At 33.8% G+C, this 12,557-nt stretch overlaps 1 protein-coding gene across 12 annotated transcripts in view; it reads right to left on the bottom strand.

Annotated features, from left to right (window-relative positions):
• LOC106172442 (CUGBP Elav-like family member 3-A) overlaps positions 1–12,557 on the bottom strand; it is an 82,576-nt gene that overhangs the window by 46,306 nt on the left and 23,713 nt on the right. The window lies entirely within an intron of this gene.

Raw genomic sequence — 12,557 nt, 5'->3', positions numbered from 1 at the left:
TGGGTTTCCTAATTAGCTCCGAGTAGTTATTTGAGCTGAAAGTGAAGCAAATAATGGGTGGATTGAAACTGATCAGATTTTTAGGTTATAAGCCAAACAGAGGCTTTAATCAGTGTCACAATCACGACCGTATTAGAGGCATTAGGATCTGAACTGTTCCTGACACATGATCCTCTCTAAGTAGTCAGAGATATGAGATAATATTGCCCTACATTTTCAAAGATCTCTTCTGATTTTTCTTTATAATCACATAGTAGTATTTCCAATAATAATAATGTAAATGAATGAAAAAGGTGCATGACAAAAAATTGAAACAAAAGATGTTTATTTCCTTCTTTCAGAGTTCTGTGATAATATCCTGTGGTACAATAATACTCCAATCAAACTGTCATTGCTGATCAACAAGAAGCATGACACTTGTTCTGAAACCAATGCAGCATCTCTAAAAGCAAGTACAGGGATGAATCCTGATGAAATGTCTGAAAAACAGAAACCTTTCTTCTGCCACAAGTGGCACAAATGGTGCTTCTCCAGTCTATAAACGCAATGTGATGGAAGTATCAGATGATGGAAGTATCAGAAATAATGATCTTTTTGTAGGTATATGGGTCATTATCAGCTCACTACATCACACATCACATGATTCCTGGACTTGGGTAAAAACTACTCTGTATACCTGGGAAAAAAACCTGCACCTCTTTAAAAGTTCTTGGAAACAGTTGGCACAGAAATTGCTACCAAACCAAACTACTTGCACTTACATTTATAAACGAAACCCTCAATCTATAATTTCAGTTCTGAAATAGATCTGGCAACCTGTGGACATTAAAAACTTAACTGTACCAATCAAAGAAAAAATTACATACATATGTCACATGTGAGAAATGACTGAAATCAAATTTTTTTGCATGCTGTCATCACACTATGAAACCAGACCAAGCATCTCCACTATGTCTGGTGCTGTATGAAAATTAATACCATCGCACTCGTATCCCAAATGAAAAGGGTTAAACCAATCTTCTTGTTCTACATTTGGAGATTCAACTAATAAATTATTTTTGTGTGATTAAAAAAAATTATTAGTTCTTAGTTTTATTGCCCAGCATCAGGGCTTAAATAAATACACTCAACTTTGTATCTCTTTATACATGTATATCCTGACATGACTCTAAATTGTATTCCACATTAAAATGTGAAATTATTGTGGTCCAGCATTTTTTTCCTCAAAGTACTGCTATAAATAGTAAAACTTTAACATATGTAATAAATGAAAACACAGAAAACAGCATTGGAATTAATTTGATAAGCTATTTCAAGTGTAAATCAAGAATATCTTTAAAATCTTTAGATATTTTCAATACATTGTCACCTAGCTTTCAACCTGACACCTGAGTCTTAAAAAAAAAAAAAGAATTTCATACCCGATTTGGCCCATCTCAGACAATGGTACATATGCATGCCAGGTCCTCACAGGCAACAATGTTTCACCTTTTCACAATGTATTTTTCCAAGCAATTAACTAGGGCCAAATTATCCTAGATGCTGCTAAAGCTGAGAGCACCTGCAGAACTCTCAGCACAGATAATGATAACAATCACCAAGGCTAGATGGTTGGGCTTTAATTTCCGTTTTCCAACACATCTCCTGACAGGATGGACAAATATTCTAAAGGTGACGTAAAGAGAGCATGACACTGAATAAAGAAAACAATGAACCCTTTCTTTTTTTACCAAAATAATAATAATAAATAAATAAATGATAAATAAAAAATTGGGGGAATTTCTGGACAATGATATTGTCCTATATAACTGCATCTTATATTTTTTGCAGATGATCAAATGATCAAATCTGCACCATGATATGCCATTATATTATTAGAGCAATTCTGCATCTTCATAATTGTCATCAGACAATAATCATTTCCTTTTAATAATAATAATAATAATAATAATAATTATTATTATTATTATTATTATTATTTTTTTTTTTTTTTTTTTTACTCTAAAATCCAAAATATGTTCAAAAGACTTTACAGAATTTATAAAATTCACAATTAAAACGAAAAAAAATGGTCATAAGATGAATAGAAGGAAAATGATAATAGAAAAAATGTTAAAGGTAAAAATATAGATATATAAAATGGATAAGAGGTGAAAATTAAAACTATGAACTAAGAACAATTATACGTAAAAAGTATTCTTACAAGAATTAAAAAATAATATTGCTTAAAAAGGTAGGTTTTAAGTTCCTTTTTAAAATGTCCTGTTGTCTAAGTTTGATGGGTAAATAATTCCATGCTCTAGGTGCTGCAATTTGAAAAGCTTTGTCACCGTATGACACCAATTTTGCCTTACAAGCCTTAAAAAGAAGGTGGCCACAGCTAATTAAAATTGAATTCTCCACTGCTAAACAATTGGAATAAATCTATTTCTTTTGTCTAAGATGCATTTACTGAATGCAATTTTCTTCTATTGTACACTGCATAAAAAAGCTTTGTATGAATAATTCACAAATGACAGATCTTCTTGTTTTCCAAATACAAAAAGTTTCAAAAGGAAGACCGCAACAATACCAGACCATATTGCACTAAATTCAGTTCTGAATAAGTTCTTAAACAGCAGTCTTCATTTTCTTTCATTATTCAACCAGTTACCAATCAGTGTTTTTCCTGGAAAATTTTCAACCAAACCTATATTAGTGAAAATACTTGAACAAAACAAACTTCCCTGGGTGTTAATGACATGACAGATGAAACCTAATTCCTATTTCATCACATATGGCATCCCCTTTTACTAAGTGGTAAGATGCCTGAAACAGCTTAACTTGATTTGTTGTCTCCCTGCATGACTATGATAATGAACACACATACTCCATATTATTGTTCAATATTGAGTTTTGAAATTTGTCTTATATAAAAAGGTATTGAAAAAGTCTATCAAAACATGTTGCATGTGTTAAGTTTACCACCAAGGGAACTGTCTGCATTTCTGTAGGGAGGACTGCAGATATTTTTTTTGTTAAAAACTGAAAAACTCTTGTAACCAGATCAAAAGTATCAAACATTCTTTGGAAACTTACCGAATGTAAAAAACAAAACAAAATAAAACAAAAAATATGAACAGGATAAGGTTTTTTGTTTAACTTTCAGGTTTCATTTATCCAAAGGAAAAAATATCATGGTTTGGATCATTTTCATTGCTTTGGAGAAAGACAGAAGAGAAATTAACAAAATGCCTGTCAAAACCAAAGGCAAGTGTTCAAAGGTTTATTCTATTATTAAAATGTTTAGTTCAATATTAAAATGTTCATTCAATTTCCCAGGAAAAATTAAAGATATCATACCTATTCTTTTTCAAGTGGATGCTGAGATAAAATTCAATTACCTAAACATGCCTCACTTTATTTCTGTGATTCATTAAAGACAAAGATGACAAAAAAGTATGTCAAACTTCATTTACAGCCTAACCCTCTGATACTATTGTTTCTTTTTTTACTTTGCCCAAAATGTCCCCTTTGCACAGATTTTCTGAAAAACCTGGTCTTATACTGATGTGGTCAGCACATTGTCACATCACAAGAGACTAGAAAACATGCAAGAATCTGTGAGAATTGGGGTTAACTTTTCAGTGATAAGGGAGCAACTCTTCAGGTATGGTCTGGGAATGTCACCAGCAATACACACAAGGTGCAAAAGTGATTGGAAAAAAATGGTCAATTAATACAACAAAACTTCAGTTAAAGCAACCATACAATATCTGTAGATATTTTCTCTCAGCTACTATTTGCTGTTGCACTAGCAACATAATTTTGAAAATTTTGTCAGCTTCATGCCTCTTGAAATATTAATTATTTTCAGTCACAAATTTTTCTAATTTTGTCTGCCATTATTTTTGCCCAAATCTCCTCTAAATTCCTTTAAATCTTTTTTGATTATACACTAAGTTACAAGACATCAGCTATGTTTAAAAATACGCATTCATTTTATACTGGACCTGTTCATTCACACCACACCACTTCAGTAGAGATTTAGTCTGACACGTGGGAGGATCAATAAGAAAATCTGTGTAACTGCCTTAAGAATGGTTTACCTCAAGGGGATAATTTTCTAGCAATAGTAGCCCAGTTAAACTTGTTTAGCTGTACCCAGCAGATTGAGAAAATCTCATCTTATCAATAATATATAAACATAGCCAACTTTAGTAACAATCCTTAAGACGAATGCAAAACCCATTTTTTGAGTTATAAATAAGATTTAAACAAAGCATTGACCTGTCAACTTTTCAAATCCAAATCTAATTATCTGTTTGAATTTTTTATGAAAAATAAGAATTATATCATATAGAATCATTTATCACTTATCAGATGTCTGAAAATCAGCATATTGGCCTCAGTCAAAGTCTATCATTGTTTTATTATATTATATTATATTATATTATATTATATTATATTATATTATATTATATTATATTATATTACCTAAACCAGAATGTCAATGTCGTCACAAGAGTTGCAACAATACTATCATTGGACATTGCCATCTTAGGCCGCATTCTTATCGAGAAGAGCCGAGGCTCTACAAAGCCGAGAACTAAATAAGGCGGTACAGTCGGGGTACAGTCATTAAATCTCGGCTCCATTGGGACGACACGTGGGGAGGCGTGTGAGAGGCGGAGAGACCCCTAAAGGATTAGGCGGTTTTCCTTTCATGTACGTCCACCATATTTAGTTCTCGGCTTTGTAGAGCCTCGGCTCTTCTCGATGTGAATGCAGCATTTATGATCAAATGTTTTCTATTTTTCTGATTGGTCAAGAAGTTGGATGCAATGATGTTATTGGTCAACATTTTTTGTAAGACCTTCAATTTACCAATATAAAATTAACCCATGACATAGCATATTACAATATAATATTGCAGTGCTTAAATTGTATCTTTATTCTTCCATGCCATAATGTACTTTTTTGTCTGTTATAGTCACTTCCTGTCAATATGCCGAAACAAGAAATGGATAGAACAAGGGCTCATCCTCAATATTCCATGTTTATTAATGAAAGAAAGAACCTCATTGCTGCCCTTCTACATAAAGTGTAGAAGAAATAGTTTATGGAAGCTTAGAGGCCAATTTAAGCAACATCATCTATGCACAGAAAAGATAAATTGAGACAAATTTCTCATGGAAAGAGATGAAATATTGAACATATTCCCGAAACCAATATGATAACCAATATGATGTATCAGAGAAAAGATCGAAACCAATTTTGATTCATAACTTAGGAAAAGATAACCTTAAAAGGGAGCTCATTTTACTGAAATATCTAACCACTGTTCAAAGGGTGGGCTTTAGCTCAGCAAAACAAATCATACACACACAGGTATATACTTGGACATCAGTGGTATTAGTTTGTAGGCATTTCTGTTCAATTCTAAATATTCCATCTACCCATCTAGGAAATGCCACCATATTTAAAAACAATGTAGTAAAGAAAAACAAGAGCTGTCACTGGTGTTGTTCACACACACACACACACACACACACACACACACACACACACACTTGTTTGACATGTTACACTGTTGCCAACACAATCTGCAACATCAATTTACCTATAGATGTGCCTTTCAGGTGCCAAAGTGGTTTATCTATGATAAAACCTTGTACCATGCATGTACATTATATCAAAGACCTACTATCTATAAATGAACATACATGGTTAAAACCAGAACGACTGCTTTAATATGACATATGACTAATTCATTACAATCACTACTTTCTTTGCAATAAAGAATAAGAAAGCAGTTTCTGTTGTAAGATAAAAAGCTTTACGTTTTTTGATACACATTATTGGTCAGCACAAAAAGGTCAACCTCTGTGGGAAAGTCAAAGAAAACAAGATCACACCCAATAAAACCTTGAACTAGTAAAACCAATTAGGCCATACTTTTTCAAACAAACACGAATGAAAGTAATTAGTTTGAAACTAACAAGGATGGAGGTGAGAAAAACCTAAATCCTCTTGTGCAGCAATATTTGTTTGAGTCTCAGCATCTCTTACGAGTTCAGATCATTTCATACCCCACCACATACTAATGGCTCACCTTAACTGTTTCTGGAAAACTCCACTGATCCTAGTCTTGAAAAGGCTAGGAAAACCAAACTGCCTGCCACTGGTCTAAATTGTGCTTTATCATCAGATCAAAGGGATCAAGATCATCATTCCCTATACATATGTTTATTTTCCTACCAAATAGTAATCACTGCCAGAATAATATCAGAAAAGCTATGAAGCCATCTCCAACAAAACTAAAACCCTAGACCCCTTCGCACTTTCTGAAATGTCATTTAAATATTATAGACTGATATAAAGCATTGGTGATGCTCAAGACATTTTAATTCCTAGTTAAATATTTAGGAAAAGTTTAATAATCACAATAATAGAAAATTATTTCCAACATTTCCAACCATTTGCAACCATTACCACATTTAAAGGAAGTCATATGGCCATTAATTTCATGCCATGGTCATTTAATTGTGGGCAACACATGTAAGGAAGTAATTTGTCATGTTCAGTAAATATCACATCTAATTCAGCAATTCCCAGGGCTCAGCTGGGAGAATAGTTCCTTGCAACAATTGGAGAGATTACATGCATATAGCATAACTTAAAGGAGAAGAGTCAAAAAAAAAAAAATGAAAAAAAAAAATTATCACAAATGACATCGACTCCATGTTGAATAACTATTTAAAATTTGAGGCCCCTGACTAGTTTCTTATTTGAAATAAGATTATTTGTGATGACAATTTATCATGGAAAATACAAAATCATCTATGATGAATCATACATGCATTTATAAGTCTATCATTCATTAAAATCTATTTTCAAGGTATGTATAATTATTTATTTGGGGGAGCTTTTTTTTCAAGCTTATTGTAATGATCATAAAAAAATCATGAAAGTTCTAACCATGCATTTTGGAAATGTGAACTCAACCATTATCTGCTCTCCTGGCAAAACTTGCGGTTACAATGTACAATTAGTTCTCCTAAGGTAGTCCCACTCAGAAACCAACAGACATATCAAATATACAGAAAGCAGAAATTTCTTGAGAAAATGTCAAACTGTCAAGATGTTTTGCCATAGCTTTAAGTTCAGCATGCCACCCAACATAAATTTCACTCTTTTTGATAGTTACAGATTCTATATGCAAATCTGAATGGCCAAAAATGAAAGTTTGTGTCATGCATATACTTTGGAAAATATATATCTTCTGAATAATAAAAATGCCAAAAACTTAAAATTCAATAATCACTTACTAGTAATTGATATCTTTGAATTAATGATATCTATTTATTGATATATATTTATAAAACTTCATAGCATTGTCTTGAAATAATATATTTTTTTTAAATGAGACAAAGAATTTTCCTGAGACTCCACTTTCTTAGTTTAAAAATACATACCAAAAGTAAGTACTTTTTGCAGACTTTTGATGTGTACAAACTTCCAGTGCCCCTTTTTCTCCAATAATCATAAGTTATTGTCAAGAAACACAGTCGGCATTGTCCAATACCATGATGATCAAAAAGTTTGCTTCCAACTATAACTGTTTGGACCAATCAGAACAAATCTGGTAAACTACTTTTGTCAAGTGCAAGGGCTGCTTTAGGTGACTCTCTTACGCAATAACCAGAGAATAAAGTTGTCACTCTCTCAAAGCATTTTGATACAGATAAGTGTAACGTGTTAAAAGGGTCCTTTACATATTGCCATACAGCAATGGACATGTTTATGTTTTGTGTTCCTTATTCCAGGCAAATATGTGGTTCATAAGTGAATGACAAGTGAACTGACAAGTCAAAGTCTAATTGTGCTTATTTTATGAATTGAAATGCTCAATCATTCTGATCAATTTTTCACTCTTATGAAACTTATTCAATGGTACAGACAAAAATTTATGTTGAAGGCTCACTCTTCTATATTGATCACATTTTTTGATGCTTCACTTATTTTCCTAAAAAAACCAGTCGTGTAGGCACACAATTCTATCCCCTACAAAATACTCTACACAAAATTGTTTTCTTAAACAGCTACCAATAATAATAATAATAATAACCTCAATACATGATCCATATCTGGGTGTCTGTATTTAATCATTTTACACATAGCATGTTCAACATGATTCTAACAAGAGCATGCACTTTGCCACAAATAATTTATCTGTTTTGCCTTTCAACATGTGTTGCCTGGTCAGCAGTTTTGATTTTATTCTTTTTTTAGACAAAGACACAGGCCAAAGCATCCTTAAGAGTCTACAAGTTGAACAATTAGGTGGTATCAAAATTTTTAGTGGTAGCAATACCACTATCACAAGGTTAAGATCCAGGTACATATATATCAAATATATCACACAATCAAAATTTCTAACTGAAAGCACCAACAATCTGCATTGGAATATATTAAGTCCATGTGTCCAACAGGTAGGCCAAAAAGTTCCGAGGCAAACTGAAAGAAAAACTTAATTAAAAAAAAATAAACAAAGCAGCAAAGCTGTCAAATATACAGACACAAAGCAGAAAATAATGATGCTAGTGCACAATATAGTTTTTTTTTTTTTTTTGTAAATTTTGATGCAATGTTACATGATCACAGATTTTGAAGCTCACCGATTGGTTGAAAGCAGTCATGTGCAGAACAATATCAGATCATATTGACCTCCGAAATGGTGCATATAGGTACGGATTTTTTATGAAAAAGACTCAACACTGCAGGAGACTGAATACAGGACATCACACTACCCAGTTCAGTGTGCTAACTACTTAGGTAAACAGTATTTCAATTTATCTCAGAATATTTTTTGACTTCCCCTCATATGTAGTATCTGTACCTCAGCAAGAGAAATAGGTGTTCTAATGTTGGAATATGTATTGTGCCTGTGCCTCACCAAGACAATGAAGATGTTCTGTTGGAATTTGTATTGCCCCTGTACCTCACCAAGAGAATGAAGATGTTCTAATGTTGAAATTATGTATGGTGCCTGCACCTCACCAAGAGAATGAAGGTGTTCTGGTGGAATATGTATTTCCCCTGTACCTCACCAAGAGAATGAAGATGTTCTAATGTTGAAATTATGTATGGTGCCTGCACCTCACCAAGACGATGAAGATGTTCTGTTGGAATTTGTATGGTACCTGTACCTCACCAAGAGAATGAAGATGTTGTTGAAATTATGTATGGTGCCTGTACCTCACCAAGACGATGAAGATGTTCTGTTGGAATTTGTATGGTACCTGTACCTCACCAAGAGAATGAAGATGTTCTAATGTTGAAATTATGTATGGTGCCTGCACCTCACCAAGAGAATGAAGGTGTTCTGGTGGAATATGTATTTCCCCTGTACCTCACCAAGAGAATGAAGATGTTCTAATGTTTGAATTATGTATTGTGCCTGCACCTCACCAAGAGAATGAAGGTGTTCTGGTGGAATATGTATTTCCCCTGTACCTCACCAAGAGAATGAAGATGTTCTAATGTTGAAATTATGTATGGTGCCTGCACCTCACCAAGACCATGAAGATGTTCTGTTGGAATTTGTATGGTACCTGTACCTCACCAAGAGAATGAAGATGTTCTAATGTTGAAATTATGTTTTGTGCCTGTACTTCACCAAGACAATGAAGATGTTCTGTTGGAATTTGTATGGTACCTGTACCTCACCAAGAGAATGAAGTTGTTCTAATGTTAGAATTATGTATTGTGCCTGTACTTCACCAAGACAATGAAGATGTTCTGTTGGAATATGTATGCTGCGTGTGCTTCTCAAGAGAATGAAGATGTTTTAATGTTGGAATTATAGTATTGTGCCTTTGCCTCACCAAGACAATGAAGATGTTCTGTTGGAATATGTTTGCTGCCAAGACCTCTCAAGAGAATGAAGATGTTTTAATGTTGGAATTATATATGTATGTTACCTTGGGCCTTACCTTGGGCCTGTAGCTCTCATACAGACACTGTACTGTTTTTCAAAGTTGGTATATTTGATGCCTTTAACTCATCAGGACAATAAATGTTGGTATGTATGATACCTGTATCTATTTTAAAGAAGATATGGTTGAATGTTGGATTTTGCATGGTACATATACCTCACAAACACAATGTAAATATCTAGATGTTGGTAATGTTTGCTGCTTGTATATATATATATATATATATATATATATTAATTTTGGCCCTGCATTGTTTGTGTCTGAATCCGAGACATTTTGAAAAATAGTTGTGTGCCATGAAAACGTATGGGAACAGGCGGCATTATCTTTTCAAAGATTAGAACTGAAATAAATGCCATGAAAATGTATGGGAAAAGGCACCACTATCTTTTAGAAGATCAGACCTGAAAAAAAAGAGCAAATTCTGATGCATTCAAAAAAATCAAAAATTGTGTCCCCAACACCCAATGTAGTATACATGTATCTATATGTCAGCTCTGTTTGTATGGCGCTCTTATTTAGTTTCAACATATGTTTGCCACCCAGGTTGGCATTTGAGTGCTCTGTGATCAATGTCTGCCAGCCATCAATTATAGGGTCAGAGAGGATGAACACTATACCAAAGGTGATAACCTTCATCCACAGGAACCATCATATGACACAGAATATTTCAGGAAGTCACTATATATCTTTTTTTAAATGTTAACGGAACATATTGTACACATCATGATTTCCAAGTAAATCCTTCTTTGATAACAATAGTCAATTATACTAAAAAATCTGATAAAATGAACTTCCACAAAGCATGGAGAAGTTAATCCTTAAAGCCCAGTTTAGAGATTTAGTCATCTTAATGAGAAATAATACTGTGTATTCTGTATATTTGTCAGTGAATCACCAATGCCAGTTATCTTGGTTCTCGTATCCCAATATTTATCCAGAAAGTGACTGAAAATATGGGATCTGCCATAATTGATGTCAGCACAACATAAATCCATACGTTCTGATTCAGTTCATTACCCAATGGTAAAGGTACCTAAGATGGTGAGTAATAACATACACTAGTATATACCTTTGACTCCAGTACCAAGGAAAATGATTGAATGACAGGCATGGTACAGGAATGATAAGATAAGAAAAGGCTGTCATTACACCTGGGTACAGAACCAGCCTTGGATGACATCAACACCTGACGTTCATGAAAAAGCAAACTACATTTAATACATGTATCCTTCTTTTCAGCATATAAATGATGGGGAATTATACAGTGAGGATGCCATGCTTACCTTCACAGTACATACCGTTTATAAATCCTTCTTAAGCACACAGCTATAGATCTGGCACCGTTTGTCAGCTATTTGTGCAATATCAGTGAAGTAGTTCAGTGATAGTCTAAGAGAGTATTGATCTGATGCTGTGAACACTGCCAGACAATCACAGTTACACTCTCATTAATTCCCAGAAAAACGATCTCTGGTTCTTGATATTTTTCTTCCAACATGCAAAGCCTTTCAAAGCGCTGATGTTATGTGGTAGCTACACAAACTTTTGGTTACCTGAAGGGGTCCCTGATGGATGTAAGAAGATATAAAAGCTATCATGTAAGCTATTCATGCCCAAACGTGACTGGTGATTTCCCGAAGACTTTATACCAACCTGTTCCAAACAGACCACTGCCTCTTTGCAACCCTAAAAATTGACACGTGAACTATTTGTTTGGAATTATATATTAATGTAATTTTTCAGACCTAAGCATTATGTAAAGGATATTACTCAACATTATTCAATGTTAACAATTAGTAGTTAATAACTACTAATTTACATCATTTCTTTTATCAGAGGGGCATTACAATAAATGTGGCCATCAATGACCAAATTTCAATCATTCTTCTGTTTGTCTTTTATTGATACTGTTGTCATGTTCAAGTGTTGAGTCGGTATAGATTGGGGAGACATAAATATCTGGTTAAATACAACATAAAAGAATAAATATGACAGTAACTGAGGAAGAGTATTACATATCTGCACGTCCACCATATTGGATAACAACATTGGGACATGGGCATCAAAATCTGAACTTGGTGCCGATCTTGTGAGCACACTTTCTGTTTAGAATATACATTGTATTTTGCTTTATATTTATAAATTTGGGAAAATGTACCATCAAAGGCACACAAAAATTATTAGGGATTAGTACACTTAACTTCAAAGAGTTGGGAAAGCACGCTGCGATCCTGAATCGGAGGTTAAACAGCGATTACATGAAGTCGCTTTTTTGTGAGTTACATGCCAAAAAGTGGGGACCAGATATAGCTAATTTAATAAGTCTCATCTAATATTCATGTGACCGGGTCATAATGTCATCAGTGGAAATCTCCACTATTTACGCTAAGTCCCTGCAAGTCCAAATCTGAACAGGGAAACGAAACTCCACGCTAGTTTTGGTTTCATTGTCGTGCGAGTCTGGAGGAAACGAAACAGGATTGGGTCATAACATCTGTGATTACACGCTCAGATGACAGGATTTCCTTACACATTGTTGTTTCATGAAAAGCAGAGTGCATTTTAGGTATTTAA

This window comes from Lingula anatina, chromosome 2, assembly GCF_051362555.1.
Source record: "Lingula anatina isolate TDL-2025a chromosome 2, LinAna3.0, whole genome shotgun sequence".
Lineage (NCBI taxonomy): Eukaryota > Metazoa > Brachiopoda > Lingulata > Lingulida > Lingulidae > Lingula > Lingula anatina.
Note: the sequence above shows the minus strand (reverse complement) of the source record. Positions and strands in the feature narration are given on the sequence as shown.